Below are 27882 nucleotides of genomic sequence, written 5' to 3'. Positions count from 1 at the left end.
ATGATGATTGTTTTATTCATCACTGTACGCACTTTGTGATTTGCACTGAAGCCAGAGAAGGTTTTATATTGCACTGCATTGAAACTTCTGCACTTTTCTGGGGACCATTATTGGGTGATTTTGATGCACTGGATTTTTTTATGCCGAGTTTCATCTTGGTTATTAATTGTGAGAGACATGAGTATAGTTTTCGTGTATCTGTAAGGGTCTCCCATAGTTTAATACATTGTCTACGAAGTTTCACAGGGGATCCTTACCCAGGGCAGCATATCGCCTAGATTTGATTTGGAACGTAGATGCAGAGATATTGACATATGGGCATTTGTATGTTTTAGTGCCCCATAACAAACTTGGAAATCTGCATCTCCTAGGCAACCATTCCTTTACTTGACAATTGCTGCTACTTCCAGAGTATACTGCTGTTTACTTGAGATCCTGTGGGGTACCTTAGACACATTTTCAGACCTATTACACCTTCAAAGAGGGGGCTATTATAGACCTAAATCTCACACTAGCACTTTGTGATCTTGCACTTGGACGCTTTTTATGGATATGACTGTTGCATGGTTATAATAATGTATTCATTTGCTTATTGACATTTTTTCATACCGTTTTATTAATGCCCGAATAGATGGTCATTGCAATTTGCACAGAAATGGAAGTCTAGGTTGGCTCTTTGAAATTTTAAATATATCTGTTTGTCTCAGACTTTAACTAAAGTGGTCTGGGACAAGACCTTGCCATCCCATAGCATGGAAATTAATTGAATGCAATGTACGTACAGGGACCTGTATTAGTGAATGTGGTATTATGATACCCAACTCAGTAATGGTGCATCTTATGATTTGCATATGAACACTTTATATAATTGTTATTGCTGCTAATGAACTTAATTTCGCACTTTCTAATCATGATATGACTTTGATGATTATGCCATCAAGTTAATAGATACACATTGGCAGTATGCATTCCATCGTCAGGCTGTGTTGGCAATGTGATATCCTCTTTATTCTGATGGATACATCTGCCTGTGGATTCCTCTCCTTTTGAATACCCCCTGCGCCAGCATTCCGCAGAAATTATTTTCCTAGCGCTCCCACGTCGACGAGGACGTCATAATAGCATGGCTTCACATGCGACTCCATATGACGTCATCAGAGCCCTAAGAAGAGCTCTTTGACGTGCTGACGTCAGTTCCCTTTTTTCCGTGTCATCGACGCAGAACGTTTTTTTTGGAACTCTCCATTTTCTTAGTGATTACTTTGTTTCTTCGAGTATCTTGAGAAATGGCTACTTCTAAGAAGTCTGGATTCAAGCCCTGCAGGGAGTGTGGCGGTTGCATGTCGATGACTGATCCCCACGATGATTACCTTTGGTTTTTGTCTTCCGAACACGACGTCGAAGGGTTTTTGTGCTGCAGGAAAATGAATCCTAAGGTTTTAAAAGAACGTGAGGCGAAACTTTTCATGGCTAAAGCAAAGAACGAGAAGAGGGGTCGTAAACGCTCAAAGTCGTCGACCTCGTACACTTCAAGATCTAAGAAGCACAAGAAGTCGAAGAAGAGACATAGTTCTCGACGTCGCTCTTCGAAGAGCAAGGCTTCGAGGTCGCCTTCACCAGCTCAGTGGCCTCGGAGAAAGGACCTTGTGTCTCCATCACCTTCTCCTTCTCCGCAGGCGACTCCGATCCACTCACCGGCTCCGAGGTCGCTGGCATCGAGGGGCTGTTCGATGCCTAAAGGTACTGCGACACTCAGGAGGTCTCCGACCCTCAGGGAGTCTTCTCCTGTTCATGTGGCTTCGCCCGTGCGGGCGCCGTCTTCACCTTCTCTGCGGCCTCCAGTTCGGCCTTAGGTAGATCCTGTTCAGGAAGGTACAGATTCTTATCCTCCTTTTACGGGTCCTGGAACGGATCCTACGCATTTTTTAAATGCGATGTTTGGTATGTTCGCCAGGGCCTCCCATCCTACCGGTGCGCCTTCGGGATCCGTTGGCCTTTAGTTTGGGTGTTCCCCATCAATACGCCCAGGCGCCTTTCATGCCTTTTATGCCGACGGCTCCGGCTTGGCATTGTACGGCGCCGAGGTCTTTCATTCCAAATCCTCGGACTCCATCTGTTGTCGATTCGGTGCCGCCACGGATTCGATTGGCGCCGATGCTTGATCCTGCAGGTCCTCCTTCGACGCCGGTTCCGTCGTCACCAGCGCCACGTCTGGCACAGCCGACGCCAATCCTGAAGCAGCGCTCCAGGAGGGATGCACAGAGACTGCTTGAAGAGGAAGAATATAGGCAGGAGGAGGGAGAGATTATCGACTCTGTTGACGAATTTGAGGGCCTACAAGAGGCCAGTGGGTTGATACTAACCCAGAATGGGAACTCTCCTCACCAAAGGCTGGGATCTCACAGGATATTGCTCCTTATCATGTAGTCGTAAGGAAAGCCGCTGAGTTGCTAGACCTGCAGCTGCCTTCAACTGAAATTAAATCTAATATTTTAACTGAGGTTCTCCATACATCTTCAGTAAGTGAGCCTCTTCTGCCCTTCAATGAGGCTTTGACAGAACCTATTTGAGAAGTTTGGCAAAGGCCCTTGACTGCTCTGTCTTTTTCCAGGTCCATTGCGAGGAGGTGCAGGCCAGCTCCTGGGGATCCGGCTTTTCTGTCTACTCACCCATCACCTGAAGGCTTGGTGGTTCAAGCTTCTTGCTCCAAACAGTCATCTGGTTCCTTCCCTACCATCCCGGGGCATAGGGATTCTAAGAAGGTGGAGCAGGCAGCTAAGACCGTGTTTTCCTCTGCAAGTATGGCCTTGAAATTGCCCTTATGGACTCTGTTAAACAGTCGGCCCCAAACTACCCGAGGATGATTGGATTAATTTTCTTGAAGCTATTTCAGACTCTCAGGCGGCTGCCCGTCAGGTTATCCAGTCAGGTTTGGACACTGCTGACTTGGTGTCCCGAGTAATGGGTTCTTCTGTTGCGATGAGGAGACAAGCTTGGCTAAGATCTTCTAGATTTTCACCGGATGTTCAAGCAACTCTGTTGGATTTGCCCTTTGTTGGTACGAGGCTGTTTGGCACAAAGGCGGACTCTGCTTTACTGCGCTTTAAAGATAACCGCGACTACAAGATCTCTGGGCCTTCAAACTACGTCTAGAGGGTACGGCTACAAGCAGTATTTAGGATTTGGAAGGGCGGCTTCCTTTTGTGCCCCAAGCAACCTCAGCAGACTCAGCAGCAGAACCCTTTGTACAAGTCGTACAGGGGTAACAATAGAGGCGGTCTTCGAGGAGCCGCTCGGCAGCAGTCCTCCTCTTCCTCTTCTCCCCCCCTCTCCCCCCCCACCGTTGGTGCCACAGGAAAGCAGCTCTAGATCCCCCATCTTAGAGCATGTTGGTCCTCTAGGGGGTCGGGTGTCCCATTTTCTACAAGATTGACCGTTGGGTTTTGAATCTTGTTGAGAATGGGTACACCCTCCCTTTTATAGAGTTTTCTCCTCCTTACCCTTCTCGCCAGGACCATTTGCTGCTTTTGCAGCAGGAGGTTCTTGCCTTGCTGCAGAAAGGTGCGATAGAGGTGGTTACAGAGCAGGAAAGGGGTCAGGGGTGCTACTCCCGGTATTTCCTGATACCCAAAAAGGACAGTCGGTTGAGGCCGATCCTGGACCTCAGGTATTTGTATCTTTACCTCAGGCAGGAAAAGTTCAAAAGGTTGACCTTAGCTAAGGTTCTTCTTGCGCTGCAACGGGAAGGCTGGATGGTGTCCATCGATTTCCAGGATGCGTATTTTCATCTTCCCATCCTGAAGTCGCATCGGAAGTATCTCTGGTTTACGGTAGGGTCGCAACATTACCAGTTTGCGATCCTCCCGTTCGGTCTGACTTCCCCACCTCGAGTCTTCACGAAGGTGATGGCGGTGGTAGCGGCACATCTCAGTAGGTCAGGGGTCCTGTTTTCCCCGATCTGGACGACTGGCTGTTGAAAGCCAAGTCTCCGGAGATGGTGTTGAGCCATTTGCAGACAACAACGCAACTGTTGTTCAACTTGGGTTCTTTGATAAATGTACCCAAATATCACCTGTGGGCCTTCTCAGCGCTACCTGTTCATAGTGGCAATATTGGACACTACTGTATGTCAGGCTTTCCCGCCTCTGCAGAGAATTTTCAACATTCAGGAGATGATTCCTTTGTTTTAGGATGGAGCGGTTGTTCCAGTCCTGAAGGTCCTACGCCTGCTCTGTCTGTTCGCTTCCTGCATACTGTTGGTCAGTCATGCACGCTGGCACACAAGGGCACTCCAGTGGTGCCTCCGCGTGCAGTGGTATCAACACAAAGGAGATGTTATGTTATGTTATGTTAAAATGGCTTTTATAGAGCGCACGGGATCTCGGGGAGAAGGTCAAATCTCCAGAGACGCTGCAGCGGAGCTAACATGGTGGAGTGTGCAGGGCAACCTGTCTCAAGGAAAGCCCTTTCAGCCTCCTCCGTCGGTGGCCACAGTGATTATGGATGCCTCCACTCTAGGGTGGGGTGCTCATCTGGGGGATCTGGAGGTCAAAGGTCTTTGGTCTCCGGAGGAAAGGTTGCTTCACATCAACCTTCTAGAATTGCGGGCGATACGTTTGGCACTAAAGGCTTTTCTTCCTTCCCTTCGTGGTCAGTCAGTTCAGGTCCTGCCGGACAACACTACCGCGATGTGGTACATCAACAAACAAGGAGGGGTGGGGTCGTATCGTCTGTGCCGAGAGGCTGGTCCTGGGCTCAGGGTCATCAGATGTGTGTGTTTGCAAATCATCTAGCCGGTGTGTTGAATGTTTGTGCGGACAGTCTCAGTCGGCATTACTCTGCCAAACACGAGTGGCGGCTTCATCCGGAGGTGGTCCATCACATCTTCGAGATGTGGGGGTCTCCTCGGTTGGACCTGTTTGCCACTCTTAGAACGCACACTGTCTGTTGTTCTGCAGTCTTCAGGATCCGATGCAGAGAGCGCTGGGGGAAGCGTTTCAATTAGATTGGAGCTCGCAACTCCTTTACGCGTTTCCTCCCATACCCTTGATTCCTCGGGTTCTGAGGAAGATTCGCCAAGACCGGGCCCAAGTTATATTGATCGCTCTGGATTGGCCAAGAAGGGTGTGGTACACTTATCTGCTTCACCTCTCATCGCACCCTCTGCTCCGTCTCCCTTTCAGTGCAGACCTCCTCTCACAATCGCAGGTGCAGGTTCTACACCCCCACCTCCAGAGCCTGCACCTTCATGCCTGGAGATTGAACGGGGCAACCTGAGTTCCTTCTCTCTCCCACCGGATGTGGTGGATGTCATTTCTATCATCCAGGAGACACTCCACCAAATCTGTGTATTCCTCCAGGTGGTCCAAATGTATAAAGTGGTGTGAAGAGAGGACCATTGATCCTTTAAAGGCTCGTTTGTCTGATGTGCTGAGTTTCTCTCTTTCCTTAGCCCAGCAGGGTTGTGCTGTTGCTACAGTTAAAGGTTATTTGTCGGCTTTTATTTGTTTGCCGGACCAGCCGTCTTTGTTCAAATCTCCTGTAGTGATGAGGTTCATTAAGGGCCTTAACAAGTTTCCTCCTACTCCGTTTATTATGCCTCAGTGGGATTTAAATCTTGTTCTTACTTTTGTAATGGGTTCTCCATTTGAGCCTCTTCATAGTTGTCCTTTGAGGCCTCCCTCTTTTAAAACGGTTTTCTTGATTGCTATTACCTCGGCCAGGAGGGTAAGTGAGCTTCAGGCTCCTAGTTCTAAGCCTCCATTCTTGACCATTCATGCAGATAAATTGGTTCTTAGGACCAGGGCTGCTTTCCTTCCTAAAGTGGTTACTCCTTTCCATTTGGGACAGTCCATTACCTTACCTACCTTCTATCCTCCCCCTCACCCTTCCAAGGAGGAGGAGAGACTTCATCGCTTGGACCTAAAGAGGGTGGTCAGTTTTTACCTGGACACGACCAGGGAGTTAAGGCTGGATGATCAGCTGTTCGTGGGCTACATTGGTCGTATGAAAGGAAGAGCTGTACGCAAGCGAACTCTTTCCAGATGGATCATCTTGTGTATCAAGATCTGCTATGCTCTAGCCAAAGAAGGACCCGCCTGAAGGTATCAGAGCTCACTCTACCAGAGCGAAGTCATCTTCTTCTGCTTGGCTAGAGGTGTTCCTGTTGTTGATATTTGTAAGGCAGCAACTTGGGCCTCCCTCCATACCTTTGCGAAGCATTACTGCTTGGATTCGGAGGTTAGGAGGGACGGCCATTTTGCACGTTCTGTTTTGCAAGATTTTTTGGTCTAGTCAGGTGGACACTCTCCTCCGGGAGAGGCACAGCTTTGGGATTCTATTCAAAAGGTGAGGAATCCACAGGCAGATGTATCCATCAGAAGAACAAGTTACTTACCTTCGGTAACGCTTTTTCTGGTGGATACAGTATCTGCCTGTGGATTCCTCACTGTCCCACTCACCTCCCCGTTGTCCACCTGTTTCTACCAAAAATGCTATAACTGTTTGACATGGATGTTTTTAATGTCTTTTTCATGCTTACGGTTTGTTACTGGAAAATGCTTGGTTTGTTGGCCTTTTTCCATACTATTATTGATAATGCTATGTGTACTTGCATTTGTATATATATTTTGTATACTGTGTATATGTGTGAAAATGTTGTCGGTCCACCCGTTTGCCTTGAGGGCATGGAAAAAATGGGTGGAACTGACGTCTGCACGCCGACAAGGTCTTCTTATGGCTCCGATGATGTCGTACGGAGTTGCGCGCGGAGCCGTGCTATTATGACGTCGACGTCGACGTGGGAGAGCTAGGAAAAGAATTTCCGGGGAATGCTGGCGCAGGGGGTATTCAAAAAGTGAGGAATCCACAGGCAGATACTGTATCAAGCAGAAAAAGCGCTACCGAAGGTAAGTAACTTGTTCTTCTAGGTGGAATGATCCGATATTACGGTCTTTAATCATCTTTGTCAAAATGAATCGATGACCCACTGCACAATTTGAATGTTTGTTTCTGTGTAAGCAATTAGTGATTGTTCTACCTTAAAGTTGGGATTACAAATTGATGCTCCAACATATGAAGTATATGATGTGTATATACAGTGGATCCGTGTCCAAAAATAGATTAATTCTGATTCTTTACGTGTACCATGTATGTGCTTGGTGATCATGACCACATTTCCAACATGGCGCTTAAGTATGGTTCATGGTGAAGTGAAGGTAACAAACCAGCTCATGTGATGGGGGGCAGTGCAATGATAGGACTGTTTATAAATCACTGTAGTGTTGGGATACTGGTTGCCCAGTCGAAAGGCGCCAGCCAAAACAAATTGGTGTCCTGTTTTGGTTTGGTGCACGGATATTGGCAGTAAAAGCAACTATCTTGCATCCTGCTGTGCCCGGTTTAAGTGTTTTAACTACCTGAAATGTTTGACATTCTTTTGTGGCTGCCTCGGTGATAGAAGATCACTGAACACAGTGATATATAGATCTCCAGTTGATCCCACAGTCTCTGGCAGTTATGGCCCTATTCTTTATTTGGTGATGGAAGACTCAAGCGGCAGGACCACGCCACTGCAATCTCTCCCGGCTTTTTTTACTTGACATAACCGAAAAACGAGTTGCGCTCTCAATTTCAGATTGTTTCTCCATTTATTTAATAAATCGGAGTGTCAGGCAAACACCCAACGTGTTTTGATCCCGCTTGACCTTTATCAAGGATACATAATCACAGTATTGAACATTCTAGTGCCACCTCCATAAGGGTTTGACAGGCCAGCTTTAACTTTGTATTTCTGTTAAACACTACAGTATTTTAAATAAAACATAAACCACATTGCAGCATTTACGGTAGAAATGTGCTATATAGTCAAATAACTTGGAAGAATCTTTTCTAACTATAAAATAAATGAAGGAAAGGTGCCTGTCAGGTAAATAGTGCACCAGCTCAATTCAGCATACACTGTAGCTTTAAGGAAGCCAGCAGCTGAGAGATACAAAGGTGGACCACACAGAGGTCATAGGGCCCAGAAGCAGCCTTCTTTCACCCACAGTAGGGGCACTGGAGCATTGTTTTATATTTTTATAGGATTAATGTATAACTGTTGTGCGCTTCACTGAGCTTGCGGAAGCGGAATTCCTAACTCCAGCCACTTTAAAATCAGCTCCTCTACGTCTCCCCAAGAAATATAAACCTGCCTAATTGGAGCCTGTATTTCTGTTTCAGGAACCAAAGCCTTACTCAGTCATAGTCTCTGCAGTGCACTTGGCTGACATCAGTGCTTACAAGAAGAGTACTTCACAGAGGCATATTTTATTCGCTCTACCAGTGATTAAAGATTTCCTTGAAGGCATAAGGAAGTATTTCCCCCCAGTTAGGAGATCTTTTTCCCCAGGAACTGAATATGGTCCTTTTCAAATTGATAGGAACTCAGTCTCAAACCTGTGCACAAAGCAGATCTTCAACATCTTTCATGGAAAGTAGACTTTTATGTCTGCCAGAAGCTTCAAGTGAAGAATCGTACTTGGATTTCCACCACGATAAAGCCTCTTTAAGAACTTCTACTTCTTCTTTCTACCCAAAGTAATTTATGATTTGAGTTCAGTTCATAAACTTTATTCGGATAACTTGGTATCCATAAAAGCACAGCGTCATATCAAATTGGATAACAAGTGGAGAGTAAAAATACATTGGTAATAAATGAATTACAATTATATAAAACACGACATTATAGCAAATTAGATAAGATGAAATGAAAAAATTCATTGGTGATAGATTACAATTATATAAAATACCAATTCATCCAGTGATTATACAGAAATGTTCATGTATAATTAAAAAGCTCAGGGATTGGACATTGTCTTACGTGCTCGAGTGGCGATTCTCAGAAATGTGCTTATGCGAAAAACCAACTCTTCATCAACCAGAGTGAGTATGCACGAAAAGGCAGTATCCAAACTAATGGGCCTCCTCTTTTTAAAAAATGAGTGTAAAAGCCACTTAATATATTTCATATAATGTTTGCAAAAAATGTAAAATTGATTGGCCACTCACCCCATCACAAGGACATGGTACGTAATCAAGGTTGGGATGGTAACCAAGAGGGAAGCATAGTACAAATTTGACAATTCCTGCTCTTAGACGAAATAAAAGGCTCCTTTCCCAATGACTCATAGGTAAGGTGAGATAAATAGGTAGAGGATGGCGATACTGTTCTGTGGACATATATCTACGAACAGATGGTTTCTTAGATTCCATGCCGATCTTTTCTGTATTATATAGCGAATAGACGGCACCTCTAATCTTTTTTTATTCAGGGTTTCGGCTGTGCTAGGGTTTAAGAAGATGCAGTCTTTGTTAACACTGCACAAGCTTTGGTACACTCCAGACAGCCAAGGGATATCCATCCCTTTCTCACACTTAACACAATCAGTAATAATCTCTCTGGTTAAAGAGGCAGCCTGATTCTTCCAAATTGATAACCAAAAAAGAGCTGGTCGGGCACGTATAAAGTCCATTATAGAATTTAGATTGAGTTCCCTGTGCAAATGTGTTGTGAAGTAAAGATTGGGATGCCCAACAGTTTCCTGCAGAACCTATTTTCTTCCTACTGAATGCAGGAACTGTTTGCAATGCCCCAAATCTCAGCCCCGTATGTGGCTACTGGGACACATTGCAATTTTAAAAGAATTTGAATAGCTAAAATAGCACCAGTGGTCTTTGGGCGAGGGAGGCTAAGGATTGAGTTGATGGCCTTTGAGAACTTGCTCCTGGAGTGGGTAAGATGCTTAGTCCAGGAGCCGTTCGCAGCAAAGACCAACCCAAGGTAGGGTAATGTGCATATGCAGGTGCTTGTCACTTTCTGGCTACCCACGACAATAGAACTTAGCTGGCGTTTCCCAGGGCCACAGGACATTTAGAATGATTTTTTTTGATTAACGCATAGGTCCAAACTATCTATGTGCTTGACAAAGGTCTGTACTAGGATATGCAGAGAATTCGGGGTTCTGCCTATGAGGACCACATCATCTGCGTATAATATCACAGGAAGAGTTTTCCAATTAATTATAGGAACGTCTTGGGTCATGGATTTTAACGATGTATTCAGCCCATTAATGTAAATAAAAAAAAGGAGGGGGGCCAAGACACAACCCTGTCTGACCCCCCTTCCTACCTTAATGGCTCCCGAGAGCTCTCCACCACTACCGATCCTCACCTGGGCCTGAAGATCTTTGTGGAGGTACGCTAAGAAATGTACCAAACGCTCATCCAGCCCGTAAGCCAAAAGGATAGTCCAGAGCTTTGACCTATTGACCAGGTCAAATGCTGAGGACGAATCCATAAAGGCCAAATAGACTGGAGAGTTCCGTGCAATGGTATATTTCCTGATTACCAGGTTGAGGTTTAGACATTGTTAGTTTGTGCCAACCTTACTACGGAAGCCTAACTGACAGGGCTCTAAAATGCCATTTTCCTCTGACCATCCTAAAATCTTGTTATATAAAACTCTTCCCAATATTTTTAGAGTATTATCAATCAATGAGATCGGCCTATAGTTGCTAGGCTGAGACCGGTCCCCCTTTTTAAAAATTGGAGCAATAATACTCTTAGCCCACGTATCGGGTAATGAAGCGTATGTTAAGTTATTAAAAACGTCCAAAAGGAGCAGGGCCCAGAAGTCTGGTTTCCATTTTATTAAATCTATTGGTAGCCCATCTGGGCCAGGGGCTTTGTTCCCAAAGCTCTGATGGATAGCTTCTTCTACTTCAAATCTGGTTATCTGTATATTGGTCAGTGGGCCAAATTCATGCTGATCTGTCTCTGGTGAGGGGGAGGCATAGATTTTTGAAAAATGATTTTCCCAAGACTCACTAGAAATGGTGCAGCTAATGGGGGTTAATAGCTGACCCATAGATCGCACATCCCTTACAGCAGACCAAAATATGTTACCCTTTTTGTTAGTGGCAGCCAGTGTTAGGGCTTCCCAGCGTTCATTTAGGAGTGCTCCTTTCCGATTGGTGATCGGTGTTTTTATACTAAAGCGCACCTTGGATTAGATGACAAAATCTTGCGCAGGTTCCTGTTGGCCTCTGAACACTCGCGATCGAACCATCTAGGATCATGTTTTACCAGGGGAACGGGTTTCGACAGGAGGGTTTTAGTAGCCAAACAAAGTTTAGAAAAGTCATGGACTACCTCTGGTGTGGGGTTTGAAATGACAGGCAAGAATTAATAAGGTGCATGTTGTCCTTCACTAGTGACTTAAACAGTTCGCCACTGTCAGCACCCCTCCATGTTAATTTTAAGTTATCAGTTGAAGGCATTAGATTTTTAGCCCCACATTCAGAAGAAAACACGGGCCGGGGTGGCAATCTCAATACTATTTTAATAGGATTATGGTCCCCGTGTTTCATAGCAATGACCTCTGCGGCCGTTAGTTGATCCTCAAGAAGGGGGAAAATGAAGATAAAGTCTATGGTTGAAGAACAGCCCCTTCCTCTAAATGTTGGTAGTTGGTGGTTAATGACATGTAGGGAACCCACCAAATCCATAACATTAGCCAAGTTATGTGAGCTCAAGAACGCGACCAGCTCTACACCCCTGCGAAAGGGGGGACCTAAATTACATGTCTCCACATCATGTTGCATATCAGTGAGTTTCGCATTAAAATCTCCACCCAAAAGAATCCCAATAGACCCATTCGAGCATTGCTGGCAATCTAGATTGGAAATAAAATAAAAAAGCTCGATAAAATTCCTGTTGGGGATGGAATGAAAATCATTATTATAAAAATTTACCAAATAAAAAAATCTCCTTCTGTAAAACACGACTTGATAGTTGCGACTATTGGTTAGTAAAACCTTAAAGCTCCCTCCAGCAGCAACGTTAATCCCAATAAATAGGCCCCCCGATGGTCAGGCCGATTTGGAGCTGGCGGCTGCTATGCTAAAACAATGGAACCCTTCAATATATAGGTCGTGAGTGGCCCAGGTCTCTTGGAACATGACTACGTCTTGTTCCTTTATTAGACGCAGCCAGTCCCGGTCACCAAGCCTAAAGTGTAGCCCTGCTACATTCCAACTTAAAATACTCAAGTCGGTTCTAGCATTGGCCCTAGTTAAAAGTTGCTTATCATTATGAGCTGTGAGTGTAATACCTGGGGAGTCCTCCATATGGTGCTGCTGATCGACCATCAATGTTTGTCAGTCCTGGGCGTCTAAACTGGAAAGTGCATGACACCCATTAGTTACCAGAAGCTGTGCGTGAGCATCCCTAATGGGTATAAATGATGGTTTGTAAAAATAACCTAGGGGGAGCGCATAGATGCAGGGGCTTTGTATGAATAATTGCTCACGAATACGTAATAAACGGCGAACCATATGAGGTCTGCGGAAATTAGGAACAATACAGTCGCCGCTTATGTTCTTGGCTGAGTGGCCAACCCACCCTACTCTTCTGGCCATAAGGATTTCATTCATGTCAGAAGTGTGAAATCCTTTGTGTTTACATAGCCAGTCTACAGATTTATTGCGGAGGTCTGCCCTGGACTCCCTCTAGCCCCCAGCAAGATTAGGAACGCCGGCCAAGACCAACACATAAGGACTTGAGGCCGGGGGTAGGCTCAGGACATCAGTATTTGGTCTCAAACGGGCACTCCTAAGGCAGTCGGTAGTATCCCTGCTTGAGTCATTTACAGGGGTACCAGGCTGTGACTGATTATAGTGATTACGTCCTCGATCTGAGTTTAAATTATTTGCATTATACACTCGAGGCATATCTTGTCTGTTCCTCTTCTCAAGAGTGGGGTTCAGCACAAGGAGTTCATTTGAGTTACGACAAGTTGTGCGAGGGTTAACAAAATAAGTATCTTTATGTGGAACAGAACTCATCAATTGTAGGTCAGACCCGTGTTTGTTAGCCACAGAAATGATAGGAGTCGTCCCCAACATCATTGGCAACATAGTTCACCTTACTGCCACTTAGGTTGTCCATTACAGAGTCCATGCGCTTTAGTTTCCCCCAAAGTAGGTTAATATTCGTGTCACTCACCTCCTTAATATTAGCCAGTGTAGTTTCAAAGACTTTCATTGCAGACCCTGCAAAAGCAGCATCTCCAACAATGTCTGCATTGATCTTGTTACAGGAAGGATTGGAAGTAGCATCTGTCTGGATACCTACAGAGTTAGTAAAAATAGCCACGTGGTCAGTTGCATTGCTAACAGATTGACAACCTTTTTTGATTTAGTTTTAGTCTTAGATGTTCTGAAATTTTTCTTCTTTTTGGCGGGTTGAGGATTTAATTTGACATTCCTTTGGGACTTTGCAGCCTGCGCCCTAGTGTTAATTCAGGGCACACCTGGGACAGCCGTGTTAGATGCATCCAAGTTTAACGGAGGCGAATTTGAGGAAGCAAGACAAATCTTCGCTGGCGATGTATTTTGTGGGGTTAAGTATGTTACACTGTCAGACCACCTAGTGATAGGCGGGACTGTAGCGTAGCAGGGTCCAGAGACAACCGGCTCTCGGTCCTTTCAATTTCGTGTGTTAACAAGGACTCTGCCCTCATGATAAATGCACCTAAAGTCCCGGCTACTGCTCTGTGTTTACTCATTTTGTAATAGCAGAATCAAGTCGCCCAACTACAAAGCCACAAGACAACGCAATGGCAGACAAGTAGTTACAAATGACTTCACGTTACCATAAGGCTGGGTAAATGAGGTGAGTGCCTGATGGTCAATGTCAGTGGGGTGGGCCAGCCCAGCCTCTTATGGCCCCAGACGGGCCCGCCCTTGGTCTGGGCTTCGTCCGGGCTACGTCCCGCACCACGGTGGGAGAGGCAGTGCTATAAGCGCGATGACGAGCGCCTCCCCCTCACGGCAGCACCTGCGGCAGCAGCAGAGGGTTCTGGGACCTGTAGTCCCCTTCCGCGATGTTGGACCCCTCGCGGGAATGCCTAGCGCAGGGAGAGTTGGCCCTGGGACTCCTGTCCCACCAGGGCGTGCAGAGCGTGCAGCAAGGAGGATGAAACGGCCAAAAGTGAGTAAGAACTTATGATTTCAACAATACTTAAACCATCTCACTTCTAACTTTCTTTCCAGACTTTTCCTCCACGGCAGAAAAGCCAAGGATGTGTTGGATGTAAAAGGATCACTTATGTAATAATTAGATAAGACCAAGGGGCTCGGACAGCCAAACATCTATTAATTAATTTGCGGACTGTTTGCAAAGATCTATTGTCATGGAGGCAAACTATGGCTAGTTTGGTGGTGTCATGTATTATCACGTTATCAGAATGCTAACAAGTTATTGCCTGGCAAACTAAAAGCTCACTCCACTTAAGGCGAGGCAGCTTCTGTCGTTTAAATAGTAGTGTTCCTATCTTGAAAATCTGTACATCCTCGATCTGGAGAATGGCTCATACCTTTGCTATGTAATATTATATCGATTCCAGGGGCAAATACATAGTGGCATGAGCCTACCGGCACAGTCTCTTTGGATAGGCTTGATCTTTTTTCCACCTTTGCCTTGGGTTCTTCCTCCAGGGCTGAGTATTAAAATTGCTCCTCTCTTCTATTTATGTATGTAAAAGAGAATCCAGTGACAGAGAATTAAAAGTGACATACTTGTAATGCTGGTCGTCAGTCATAGGTGCGTGGGTATGCTCTCTGAATCTATAAACCTCCCTAGTGCCCATCATCCGCACGCACCCTTATAAAGGTTTGGGTAGAAATGACTCCCGAACAGTGATCTGTCCACTGTGATAGCTCGTAATGAGCGGCCTCTGGGACCCACAGAGCGTGATGAGAAGGCTCCAGGAATTCTTAAAAGTGCACTGCTGGTGCATATCCTATTAGAGGGTGCATTTTCACTATCATTCTCATTTAAAGGGTTTAATACAGTGGTATTGTCCACTTAATGTATTTTCTTGAAAATGTGGCTAATTGAATGTTTAAAAATGTAAGAATAAAAGAAAGGCCATGCTGAACGGACTGCACAGCAAGGCTGTTAGTGTAGTGCTTTTAAAGGTGACTCACCTCAAATGTGAAGTTAGGGTACTGACAATCTAGGGGGCACCCTACTCATTTCCCCTCAATGAATATTAAAAGGCAATGCAATACTGACTAAAGCAGGGCTCCCTATTGGTTAGAAACAGATATCATGAGGCTTTATGCTTGATTTACAGGGTAAATCTAGAAATGAAAAACGAGCAGCTGATCCGGTGGGAGGTTAAACATGGGGCCTCCTCTTTTCATCTAGACCTGTTCGCAGCACTTAAGCCACGTTGTCCGGCTCCATGATTTCTCTAGCAGTTGGGGATTGTGGCTGAACAGTGAGCATGGAGCCTGACGCTAAAGATGGGGAAGAGGAGAATGCAGACTGCATGTAAAAATCTCCGGGGGGATGCTGATGGGTCTACTGTATGTATTTGTGAAAGAACAATGTAAACATCAATCAGAACAACTGCAAAAGAAACAAAATCCAAAGGTCTGTGTCCTTCCAAAGAAGGTTGGCTCGGGTCAACAAGAAAGGGTTCAAGAGGAACAGACCGAACACAACGTAGAAGGTGATCCAAGTCTCCAATTCTCCATACTCCTTAGATTACACACTTGAAGCATCCTGTATAATAAATTCAGCACTCAGGAATACTATTTTAAGCAATTTATTCCAAGAGAATAAATCCCATCCATCAGCAAGCAGACAGTGAAGTAACTGAACAAGATCAGAACCTTTTCATGCATAGAAATAAATGACATCACTAAGATTCCATTTTAACTTGACATGAAGCCTTACCAAGGTAAACATTACAATAACAGTAGAAGTGAAATACCACACATCTCCCTTCCTTGAAACTGAAACTAAATATGAAGACATAAAACAAAGATTAAATCTTAAACAAAATCTGAAAGATATCCAGGTCTCTTAGTTGTCCTGGAAGAACTTCTAACACTTTTGAAATCATTGTCCACATTGTTCTTAGTATGAGAGAAAGTAAGATTTCCATTGGATAATTCCACATTTTTATCATATTTTAGATTGTCTCTAACCACAACTACTATATTTAAATTCCAAATGTGATGGTCTTGTGTTTGAATAGCATTAATAAAAATCTTGCTCACCTTGATGGGTTTCGTGAATTTAGATAGAGAGCTTCCTAACATTCCAGGACGCTTAATCATAACCCAGTCACCTACTTTCACTTCCGTTTTCTTTACAACATTCTTAGCATCAAAATATGATTTCCTTTGTTTGGCCTTTTTCTTCTTCCATTCTTTGCATTTCCTTATTATCACACACACTCTCCTTCCCCTTCAACAATTCATACTTATTAACCCAATAAGGTTCTACACACGTATTGGGTACCCTAACACGAAACAACAAAAAGGGAGTTTTCCCAGTCGTTGCATGTGGAGTCAACCTGTACTCTTCTACTTTAAACATGACTTCTTTTTTCCAGTCTAGAGCCACACTTTTGGCTAATGCAATGGTGTCTTTAATAACTTTGTTAAATCTCTCAACCACACCATTTGCCTCGGGATGATAAAGAGAAGAAGTTTTATGGACAATACCTCTAGAAGATAAGAATTGTTCAATTTCCTTAGAAATAAGTTTGACACCATTGTCAGTTAAAATTGAAATTGGTAATCCTTCCATAGAAAATAAATGTTTTAAACATTGAATCACACTACTAGAATTAACCACCGATAAAAAGAAAACCTCAGGCCACCTTGAATACATATCAATGACTACCAACAAAAACATTTGTGATTCCTTTCCATGTATAGGACCAACTATATCAAGAGCAATGTCTTCCCAAGGCCCATTAGGACGCTTTTTTTAAATCATAGGTTGTACATGAGTACACTTGGACTTATCACTAAGAGTACAAGGAATGCAATCTATTATAACACGATCCACCATTTTGTCCATTCCAGGCCGCCAATATGACATACGAAGTCTTTCTTTACTCTTAGATAAACCTGAGTGAGAAACATGCACCAAATCAATCAACTCCTTTCTAAGACTATTAGGTGGAACCAATCTTGTCCCACGAAACAACAGACCATTGTCCACTGATAGTTCATTGTGTACAACCCAAAATGGTCTCGTAGATTCTGAACCCTCTTTGTTACTATTCCACACTTTCTTAACTAAAGACATCACTTCACACAGGATTGCATCATTTCCCAATTCTTCAGACCATCTTTTTTCTGAAATAATATCATAATCCACAACACAAACCAGTTAATCATCCTCCTCAGAATTATCTTCTTGCATATGATCATTTGAGACTAGACGTGACAGCACATCAGCAACACCATTCTCAATTCCAGGAATGTATTTAATCCCAAAACTATACTCTTGTAAACCAATAATCCATTTGGTTATTCTACCAGAGACAAGATCCAAACCTTTCTTACTAAAAATCTCAATCAAAGATTTGTGATCCGTATGTATCTCAAAATCCAAACCCCACAGACATTTTTTACGTTTCTTTATTGCCCAAAACACTGCCAAAGCCTCCCTCTCCACAACGGAGTATCGTGTTTCAGGATCTCTTAGGCTCCTTGACAAAAACATAATGGTTTGCACACCATTTGGACAACTTTGTTTTAACACAGCTCCTAACCCTTTTTCACTCGTATCAGTAAGCAAGATGGATTTGTTTGCTGGATTAAAACTCTTTAGTGAAGGAGCTTGACTCAGTATCTCTTTGGCAACAAATTCTTCTTCACAAAGATCAGACCATAACAATTCTACACCTTTGCAAAACAATTGTCTCATGTTGACAGTAGCATTAGCAAAACACATCACAAATTTGGCATAATATTCAATCATTCCTAAAAATTTTATCAATTCCGCTTTATTCGTAGGTGAACACATTTTTGTGATGGTATCAATCAAATCAGCTTTGGGTTTTACTCCATCACCAGTTACGTTATGTCCTAAGTAGTTGATTGTGTTAGACCTAAATTTGCACTTTGACTGTGAGATTATGCTTGCATAAATTCTCAAACAGATTTAAGTCTTAAGTCATGTTCAACCTCATCTTTGGCAAAAATTAAAATATCATCCTGATATATACATACACCAGGAAGATCTTTTTTGTTTTTGATAAACAAGTTTATTCATTTTACAAAAGACATGCACCAGCCATATCGCACCATAAGTCAACGATCGAGAATGACAGTCACAGAATCCCCTCTCCCCCGCATACAGATTTAATGAGACAAAGAAACGATGGAACAAATCAAGCCCCTCATGGTTAGACCACCCCCCCCTCCACTTCCCCCCCAAATTCTACGGTATCTCTTGGGGAAGCCCTGTGCTGCGTACATAACCTTCTCTTGCGTGGCACACCAGTCCACCCCACTCCGCCAACGTCCCACGGTGGGAGGGTCAGGACACTTCCACAAGGCCACAATGTCTCGTCTCTCTTAGCAACCACCATGGCCGTATTAAAGAACAGTTTGTCATTTCGTGACCCATCCAATCCATCCGTAATGCCCAGGATCGTGTGCTTAGGGTCGTGCGGGACCTCCCACCCCAGAACCTCCGAAAGCTCAACCTCAATGCCGTCCCAAAATCCTGCTAGGAGGGGGCAGGCCCACACCATGTGCAGGAAGTCTGTGGGATCATGACCGTACCTGGTACAGGCTGAGGACTGACGAAGCCCCACGCAGTGAAGACGTACAGGGGTGAGATATGCGGCATGTAGGTAGTAAAGTTGCACCAAGCGCAGCCGAGCGGAGGCGGTGACCATTCTAGGAGCCATAAGGGCGTCCCGCCAGTCCTCTTCCTCTAAGGGGCCTACCCAGCTCTCCCATTGCGCCCGCAGTCTGTCCAAGGAAGTCGGGGTGTTGCTAATCAGTGTGCGATAAATACGGGAAATACCTCCCTTCCCCAGGTCCCCCAACATAATCTGCGCTTCCGGTGGGCTATGGTCAGTCAAGCATCAGGAAGATCTTTTAATACCCTTTCCATTACTCGTTGAAATACCGATGAAGTAGACACCAACCCAAAGGGCATTCTCTTAAACCTAAATGTGCCAAAGGGTGTGATAAAGGATGTATAGTCTCTGCATGACTCTTCTAACTCAATCTGAAGATATGCAGATGTAAGGTCTATTGTGCTGAATACTTTTGCACCATCAAGTAACACTAATAATTTGGTAGTATTGGGTAAAGGGTACCGATCTACCACAACACATTTATTAAGTTTTCTCCGGTCAATGCAGAGGCGCAAATCCCCGTTGGGTTTGCGTGCTGCAACGACCGGAGCCAACCATTCAGATCCTTCAACTTCTTCTATAGAGACTACCCTACTCCTGAGGCGAGATAGCCGGGAGAGTAAACTGCTTTTAACGATTTGTATCATCTGATTTTAAAGAATTACTTTTAAAATTTGTATGTTGATAAATTGATGCACGCTGTTTTTTAAAGACTGCACCTGTTTATAATTGCACTTTTGAAAACCGTAGCACGCAATCCCGAGCACTTCCCTCACCTCACCTGTTGTGAACTCCCCGCGCTGCCGATTTCAGGGCTGCGGCGGGTCGGAGTTCTTGCCGCCAGAATCGGAGCGAGCACAAGCCACGCCCACTGACGCTGGCCACGCCCCCCCTCCACATCACTAGAAATGTGCCCTCCACAAACGCGCAGCGGACACGTGCAGCAGGTGCGCCGCCTGCGCGCCGAAGGCGCGCTAAAGGCAAGCCCGTCTGCGCCCGTCCGCGCCAAGACCGGGCCCAGGGCCACATCCCCTGCCCAAAGCGACCCCGAGAAAAGACTACGGAAATACTCCAGTCAAGAACTTCAAGAATTGAGACCACGAGTCTCATGTGCCCGGATAGAACCACACAAAGAAGGTAAAAAATGTCCAACATGCTCACAAGTCTTTGACTTTTCCCGCATTAAGAACCTGGCTAATACCAGAATACCAAAATATAGAAATTACAATCTGAAAATCGCCTTGCTCAATGTCAGGTCCTTAGTCAAACACAACATACAAACAGCGGAATTAATAGATAATCATAATATTGATATACTATTTGTTACCGAAACATGGGCAGACGAAGCTTCCGATGCTGACCTGACCCTGGACATTCCGGAGGGTTACTCCTTCTCCAGAGCTGACAGAAAAATAAAACGTGGGGGAGGATTGGCAATTATAGCAAAAAAAGACTATAAAATTAAAACTTCAGACAAAGGAAGTACCCCAGACTGCGAAACCTTAACTTTCCAAATAAAAATCACAGACAAATATACGTTTAATGGACTACTAATATACAGACCACCTAGTGCAAAAACGCCCTTGATTGAGCTGCTAAGCCCGTTTCTCGAATCCAGTGTGACTAGTCCAGACTACACAGTCTTAGGAGATTTTAACCTACATTTAGAAAAAATCTCCGACCCGAAGGTAGCCCCATTTATTGATGCAATGTCAAATTTTGATCTAAAACAAAAAGTACACATGGATACCCATGATGCTGGCCACACATTGGACGGTATTTTCACTTCATGTGAAAGACTAACAAAAATAGATCCTATCCCTATCCCGTGGTCAGACCACAAACTAATCAGTTCTACTTTAGAAATTAAAGAGGACACTGGGAGACCTATGGAACACATTAAACAACTTACCTTGAATGGTCTAAAATGGATAACCAGGCATTTATTGAAACACTCCAATCATCATACCCTACACTTCACGAAGATTGTAATATAGCCTGCAAACAATTTAATGAGTGGTTGGAGAATGCAGTTAAGCTAACAGTCCCACGAAAGAAAGCCACTCTGAAAAGAAAAACCCCCTCACAACCATGGTTCTCGGAAGCACTAAAAATCCAGAAACAGAAGTGTAGAAGAGCGGAAAAAAAGTGGAGAACTAATTATGATACTCACCTCAAACAAGAATACAAAGCTACCTTAGCATGCTATAAAAAACTAATAATAACAGAAAAAAGTAAATACTTTATCCATAAAATCACCGAATCAAAAAATTCAAGTAAAACCCTTTTTGACACTGTTTAAAAAATTATCAAAATTTGAGAACAACAACCCAGAAGCACTATCATCAGACTTCTGCAACGTCCTAGGTGAATTCTTTGTCAGCAAAGTTTCATCAGTATATGACTCCTTTAAAAACCATAGCACAGAAACAGCTAAAAGGGTTAATTTACAGACAACAACCCCAGTGAGTAAACACCCAGATCAAACCACATTGTTCCTCTTCTCTCCCCCGACAGCAGAACAGATCCAAAAAGAGATCCACACCATTAACTCAGGTAGCCCAATGGACCCCTGTCCATCCAAAATAATGCACATCTGCTCCGAACAGCTGAGCATAGTACTAGAAAAACTATTTTCTCAAATTATCAAAACCAACATCTTCCCCGATGATTGGAAAATGATATCAATCAGGCCGCTTCTAAAAAAACCTAACTTAGACTGCGAAAGCCCGAACAACTATAGACCAATAGCCAGGATCCCTTATGCCGCTAAAGTTTTAGAGAAACTAGTAAATAAACAGTTATCCCGATACTTTTTGGACGGCAACTGGTTGGATCACTCACAGTTTGGCTTCCGTGAAGGACATGGAACAGAGACTGCTCTTATCACAGCAGTGGAGGAACTCAGGCAAGTACTGGACAACGGATCAAAGGCCGCCTTGATTCTACTTGATCTATCGGCGGCCTTCGATACAGTCAGCCATGAGATCCTGATAACACGCCTGAAAACAGCACAATTACATGACTTAGCTTATGCCCTCATTGCTTCCTATTTAGAGAACAGAACCTTCTCAGTAGAATCGGGAGAGGCAAAATCCAACAATTTCAACCTACCATGTGGAGTCCCGCAGGGCTCCTCGATGAGCCCCACTCTTTTTAATCTGTACGTAACTCCCCTTGCGCAAATAATAAGGAACTGTGGCTTCACCCCAATATCCTACGCCGACGATACCCAAATCGTAGTCTCAATAAATAAAGACGTAGAGAACACAGCAGAAAAATTTCAAATCTGCATGGTAAAAATCAGCCAATGGATGAGAACAAACTGCCTAAAACTAAACGGGGATAAAAGTGAGGTCATGATACTAGGAGGGGACACAAAAATATGGTCCCATTCATGGTGGCCAAAAGAACTAGGAGGATGTCCCGAACCATCAGAAAAGGTGAAAAACCTGGGAATCACTCTAGATACCAATCTTTCCTTTGATGCCCAAGCCAGTAAGTTGGCGTCAACGCTTTGGTACATTCTAAAAATGATCAAGAAAATCCTACCTTACCTACCACATGACTCACGCAAGACAGTGGTGACAGCATTAGCCTTGTCCAGATTGGACTACGGGAACGGCCTATACGCCGGAGCCAGGAAGAAAATCCTACTCAAACTCCAACGCCTGCAGAATACAGCAGCCAGGCTGATACTAGGGATACCAAAATTTGAAACAATCAGCCACAAACTAAAAAATCTGCACTGGCTGCCAATTGTAAAAAGGATACAATTCAAATCACTATGCCTAGCATATAAAGCAATTAATGGAACTGGATCACAATTTCTAAAATCCCATTTAAAAATGTATGAGCCAAATAGACTTCTTAGATCCAGCCAAAAGAAAATAATCAGGGTCCCAAGATTTAAGAGAGCTAACTGGGGCGGAAGAAGTTTCCTGGTGCACACGGCAAGAATCTGGAAACAACTACCGCTAGACATAAAAAACAGCCCATCTTTGAAATCCTTCAGAAAGGAAGTTAAAACGTGGCTTTTCTCCACATAGCCCTAATCAACATCTTCAAGAGCCAGCAGTATCTCACAGCGCCAAGACGCCCTTGGGCATCCGCGCGCTCTACAAATAGATAAATCAAATCAATCAAAATCAAATTCTATAATTCCCCAATCTTTTAATTTTTGAATTTCTTTCCTCATATCTTCCTTAACAGAGAGTGGAACATTTCTAACTTTACAACACACAGGAAAAGCATCCTCCTTTAACTGAATTTTATGCTGGTAGCCCTTTAAACATCCTAAAGTTTCTTTAAAGACATCAGGAAACTGCTTTCAATTCATGTACAAAACTATCTTCACTGTTCTTTTCCACAGATTGGATCTTATCTCTCAGTTGTATAGGCGGATTAGCATTCGGATTTAGAAATACTCCCAGAACTCCTTGGTGCATCCAGTTAATAATACTATCTCCTCTCTTTGAGACATAAATCTTCCCAGATACCAATCTATTTTTATACTCCCATGTCCTACAAAATATCCGTATAGCTTTATAGGTTCACCCCCATATGCGAAAGGAATGATGTCAGCTTTCATAAGTGTAATTTTTCCCTTTAACTTAGAATTGAAAAAACTCATTGGAGATAATAGTAATCTTAGCACCAGAGTCGAATAGTACTCTAGTCCTCTCCCCTTCCATTCAAAATCTTCAGAGTTAGATCCTCCCATGGCACCTTCATAAATTTTTACCTTCTTAATCTTATGTTTGAGCTTAGTTTTACATAATGCTGTAAAATGTCCCTTTATTTTACATTTAGAACATGTTTGATTGAGAGCTGGACACCTCTTGTCATTGGCAAGATTCCCAGCCTTACCACACCTATAACACTTTCTTTCTGTCCATGTTTTAACAACGTCTTTCTTATCTATTACATTTTGTTTTTCAGATTTGTCTTTGATCCCCTGAACTTGGAGCTCTTTCTCAGAGTCCTTCTTTATAACAGCTACACACTTGAGAGAATGCTTAATTCGTTTAGCAACTGTTAAGACTTCCTCAAGAGTAGGTTCGTCTCTTAACCACAATTCCTCCCTAACTTTTTCTATACTGCATCCAAACATGAATTGGCCCCGGATGCGTTCGTCAGTAAGATTCTCGAATTTGCACGAAGAGGCAAGTTTCCTCAAATGGGTTACATAACATTCAGTTGCCTCATCCATGCCTTGCATGCGCTTTGCAAATTGATATCTTTCGAGGATCGTACTGACCTTTGGAAGATAATGTTTGTCTAATTTCTTTATACAAATTTTATAGTCATTCAAATTATTAGATTCCAAAGGTGGAATATCTGGCAAATGGTCAAAAACCTCCTGACCTTCAGACCCCAAACAATGAAGTAACAACGATGACTTCCTTTCAGCGCTTAAAGAAGGTCCACAGACCCTAGCATTTCGCTCAAAGACAACCTTCCACTTTTTCCATTTTATAGGAGGTGTTCCAGGACAAGATAGAAAAAATGGAGCTGCTGTAACATTTTGCATTTTCAATGAAATATATGTTAACACAAATACAATTTAACTTCTCAAAATATATAACCTTACAAGAAACTACACGCAAACTAAATTGAGTGGGGTGTTACTGATGCCAACTGTAATACCACCCAGCAATATATATGACAGCTGAAAACATTTAATAAACTGTAGCATTACACATGAAAAGCGATTAATTCCAAAGTGCAAGAAGTCGCATAAAGTTTTTCAAGTGAGCATGTCACTGAGATTACCTATAACACGCAAAATCATTCGAGTAAGAGCATCACTGACTTCAAACACGTTGCTCCATAGAAGTGTGCGTGTATCTGCAATACAAGTTAAAACAATGAAATCACTTAAGTGTGCGCATCACTGAAGTTATTTGTGCCGATATGCAGAAATGGCAGTAATACGCAACATGTATTCAAGTGGGCGTATCACAGACGATCCTCCGTATATGCCGACCTGCCAAAGCTGATTGAAGCATTGAACACCGTTTCCAAACAACAGAATAAAAATAAATAGCAGACACACCCAAAATATATATTTAAGTGTGCGTGTCACTGAACTTATTTGCTCAGATGATAAAGTATCGGCAACATGCTAATTAACTCGAGTTAGGGTGTCACTGACGAGCCTCCGTATGTAACACCCAAATGTACTTGAGTGAGCGTGTCAATGACAAACTTCCGTATTTACACAAGCCTCCGTATGTAACACACAAATGTACTTGAGTGAGCGTGTCACAGACAAGCTTCCATATTTACTTAAGAAACCTTCCAAGGTAGTTTATGAAGTTGAACGATGTTACCAGGCAACAGAACAAAATGGCTTCCACCCACTTAGGAATTTGCGTGATGACAAAGAACGTTGAGCAGGGCTTGAAATTCCAGAAGAATGAGAACTTCAAAAGGACTCCAAGTTCAGGTAAGAACAATGACGACTTTTCACAATCGTAATGTTTAAACACCTCTGTACATCAAGCTTCAGAATCGGCTCAGTACAAAAAGACTTTCACTGTTCAGTTGAAACACTCCAATGTTCAGCAACCTTCAATTTTCACTCTTTCTAAAAAAAAAAAAAAGGCTTGCTACATATCATGCTTCAAGTCTTAACTCTTTATAAGAAAAGCCTTTACGCTTCAGCAGACCAAGTCTTACACTTAAAATAAATATAGTCTTTATCTTTCATTTGAAATAGCGTATTTCTCATAGTGTCAGCTTGCCAGTTAGGTGAGATGAAATTTTCCAGAAGTTGAATCAAAGAATGAAAATATAATTCTCACCAATTCTTTTTGTTGGGATCTTCTCTTAGCTGTATCCTGCCGACTACGCCAGTGAAGCATCCTGTATAATAAATTCAGCACTCAGCAATGCTATTTTAAGAAGTTTATTCCAGGAGAATAAATCCCATCCATCAGCAAGCAGACAGTGAAGTAACTGAACAAGATCAGAACCTTTTCATGCATAGAACTAAATGACATCACTAAGATTCTATTTTAACTTGACATGAAGCCTTACCAAGGTAAACATTACAATAACAGTAGAAGGCAAATACCACAACATTGTAGTTCGAAAGCCTCCATGTCTAGCACACTACTGAAACATAAGCTCCAAATAGAACCTCTAGATGGTGGTGTTTGTCTAGGAAATTCTGCCAAAAAAGAACCCTCTGCCACTCTTGAAGTCCATGCTAATGGAATATTTGATGAACGCCCAGAAGAATCTGCTCCAGAACCAACTTCAGACACCGATGTTGCTAATCAAAAGTGTGCCATTTCATTGGTTTCAGAATCGAGCCTGAAGCCAAGCCAGCCTTCGGATTTCCGAATAGTGTCCAAACCCAGTGCAGCTAAAAAGTGTACTTGAAAAGGTAAAGAGTGCCTCTGTAAAAACTGCCAGAATATGGAAGTGTACTCCTTTTCTGGTTTACGGAACATTATTTCTGAATGCGAGAAGAGCGTGATGGAGGACTATTCACAGTCTCTCTGTAAAACAGAATCCAGATTTCAAGCACAGGATCATCTGTATCACCACGCTCTTGTTCAGAACAAGCAAGGGCATCAGTGGATGACGTAACTATAGAGGACCTTTCTGGTTACATGGAATATTACTTGTGCTGGTTTGACAAGACCTCTTGTAGGTACAGCAGCTACAAGGTCTCCAGCCTTGGGCACCATTCTTAAGATGAGACTGCTTATCAGTCAGGTTTGCTTGTAATTAAAGATAATTGGTAAATCGCACATTGCATAAAGTAACTTGCCTTTGGTTAACTCCAAGAATGTAAAGCAATGGCTACGGGGTAGGGTTACAATGTGAGGAAGTTGCTTTAGTAAAATGCTCCTTTAGTAAAATTTGCTTTTTTTCCTCTTAATAAATCTTTATTAATGGGTTGATTTCCTCAGAGTGCATTGTTTTAAAAATGTATGCATTTGTCAAAGTATAGTTTTTCATTACTCTTTGATCACCTTTCAACTACATGTAATGAAACTTGAACTGGACGCCCTAACTAGCAAAATGTTCCATCTGTTAGCAAATTGTAATCTTTTTTAGGTCTCGCCTGAACCAGCGTGCATGTGTTGCTCTGCGAGGCTTCTAGTAAGGACTTTGGAACTCAGACCACACACTCGCTTTTTTTTTTTTTTTTGCGACATGCTATTGGCCTTTGGATGCGTCTTTCTAAGAAAGACAGCACGCAATTGGCCTTCTCTCTCCCTAGGCCTAGGGAATTCGGGAGCGAGCAGCAGCACGGCTGGGTGCCAGCTTCATACCTTTCATTCCTTTCGCTGATGCGTGGCCGCGCTTGTTGTTACTGGCATGGCGGCTGGCCAGCAGGTGGTGCCAGAGTACTGTTCATTGTGACGGTGAAACCAGTTAATATGAAAGTGCCGGTACTACTTCTTTCCACTTAGCAATTCACTAATAATTATGGCGGGATTCAGAGTGGGAAAGTATTCACTTAAGCTAGGGTTAGGCAACTTCCTGTTTTATCAGTTTACTTATGGTAGAGTGTTTGTATGTATTCTTTTTATATTAACCTTAAACCATTCATCCACGTAACAACAATAAAAAATTGCTCTATAGGATGAAAATACGTTTTCCCTCTGAAGACCCCCAGACTTCCTTCGGTTGGGATCCGTTCTTCGGGTGACCCATTAGCAGTAGACTTCAAACGTGCGCAGCCGGTTCTATTTCCTGCAGCTCCTCTTTTCAGAAGCTTCGGTGACAGGAAGTGTCTTTGGCGCGTGAGACCAAAGGCAGGTTTGGCGTCGACAGCTGTCAGCACCAGCTCCTCCTTCTGGGATCCCCTCACCCGGCCCCTGCACAGCCACTTCTAGTCGTTTCAGGGACCTTGCTTTGAGACATACGCTGATGTGTGAAGGCCAATGCTTTACTTGTAAAATAAAGACACTAAATGCCGCCCCCTCTTCCAACATGGTGTCGCCCACCTGTGCTTCAATGTCTTTAAAACGGAAATATCAGGAAAAGGGCTGGGCGGTGGTAACCCACCCTGCGCCCCGCTGACTCCTGTGAGTGTGTGACGAAAGGTAATTAAAAGCAGGAGAGACTGAGGAATCTTTCTCCGGTGGCATTGCTGGACTGAGGGCACATGGTGCTCCCAGGCATGGATC

General features: G+C 43.4%; 1 protein-coding gene and 1 pseudogene across 1 annotated transcript in view; both read left to right on the top strand.

The window, feature by feature from the left end:
- The window catches only part of UNC119 (unc-119 lipid binding chaperone), a 488580-nt gene that overhangs the window by 322380 nt on the left and 138318 nt on the right, over positions 1–27882 (top strand). The gene's annotated exons all lie outside the window — the stretch shown is intronic.
- On the top strand, positions 15301–26436 carry LOC146858288 (oxidative stress-responsive serine-rich protein 1 pseudogene; annotated as a pseudogene).

Source organism: Triturus cristatus, chromosome 3_2 (genome assembly GCF_964204655.1).
Source record: "Triturus cristatus chromosome 3_2, aTriCri1.1, whole genome shotgun sequence".
Taxonomy (NCBI): domain Eukaryota; kingdom Metazoa; phylum Chordata; class Amphibia; order Caudata; family Salamandridae; genus Triturus; species Triturus cristatus.
This window is presented reverse-complemented; position numbering and strand designations above follow the sequence as displayed.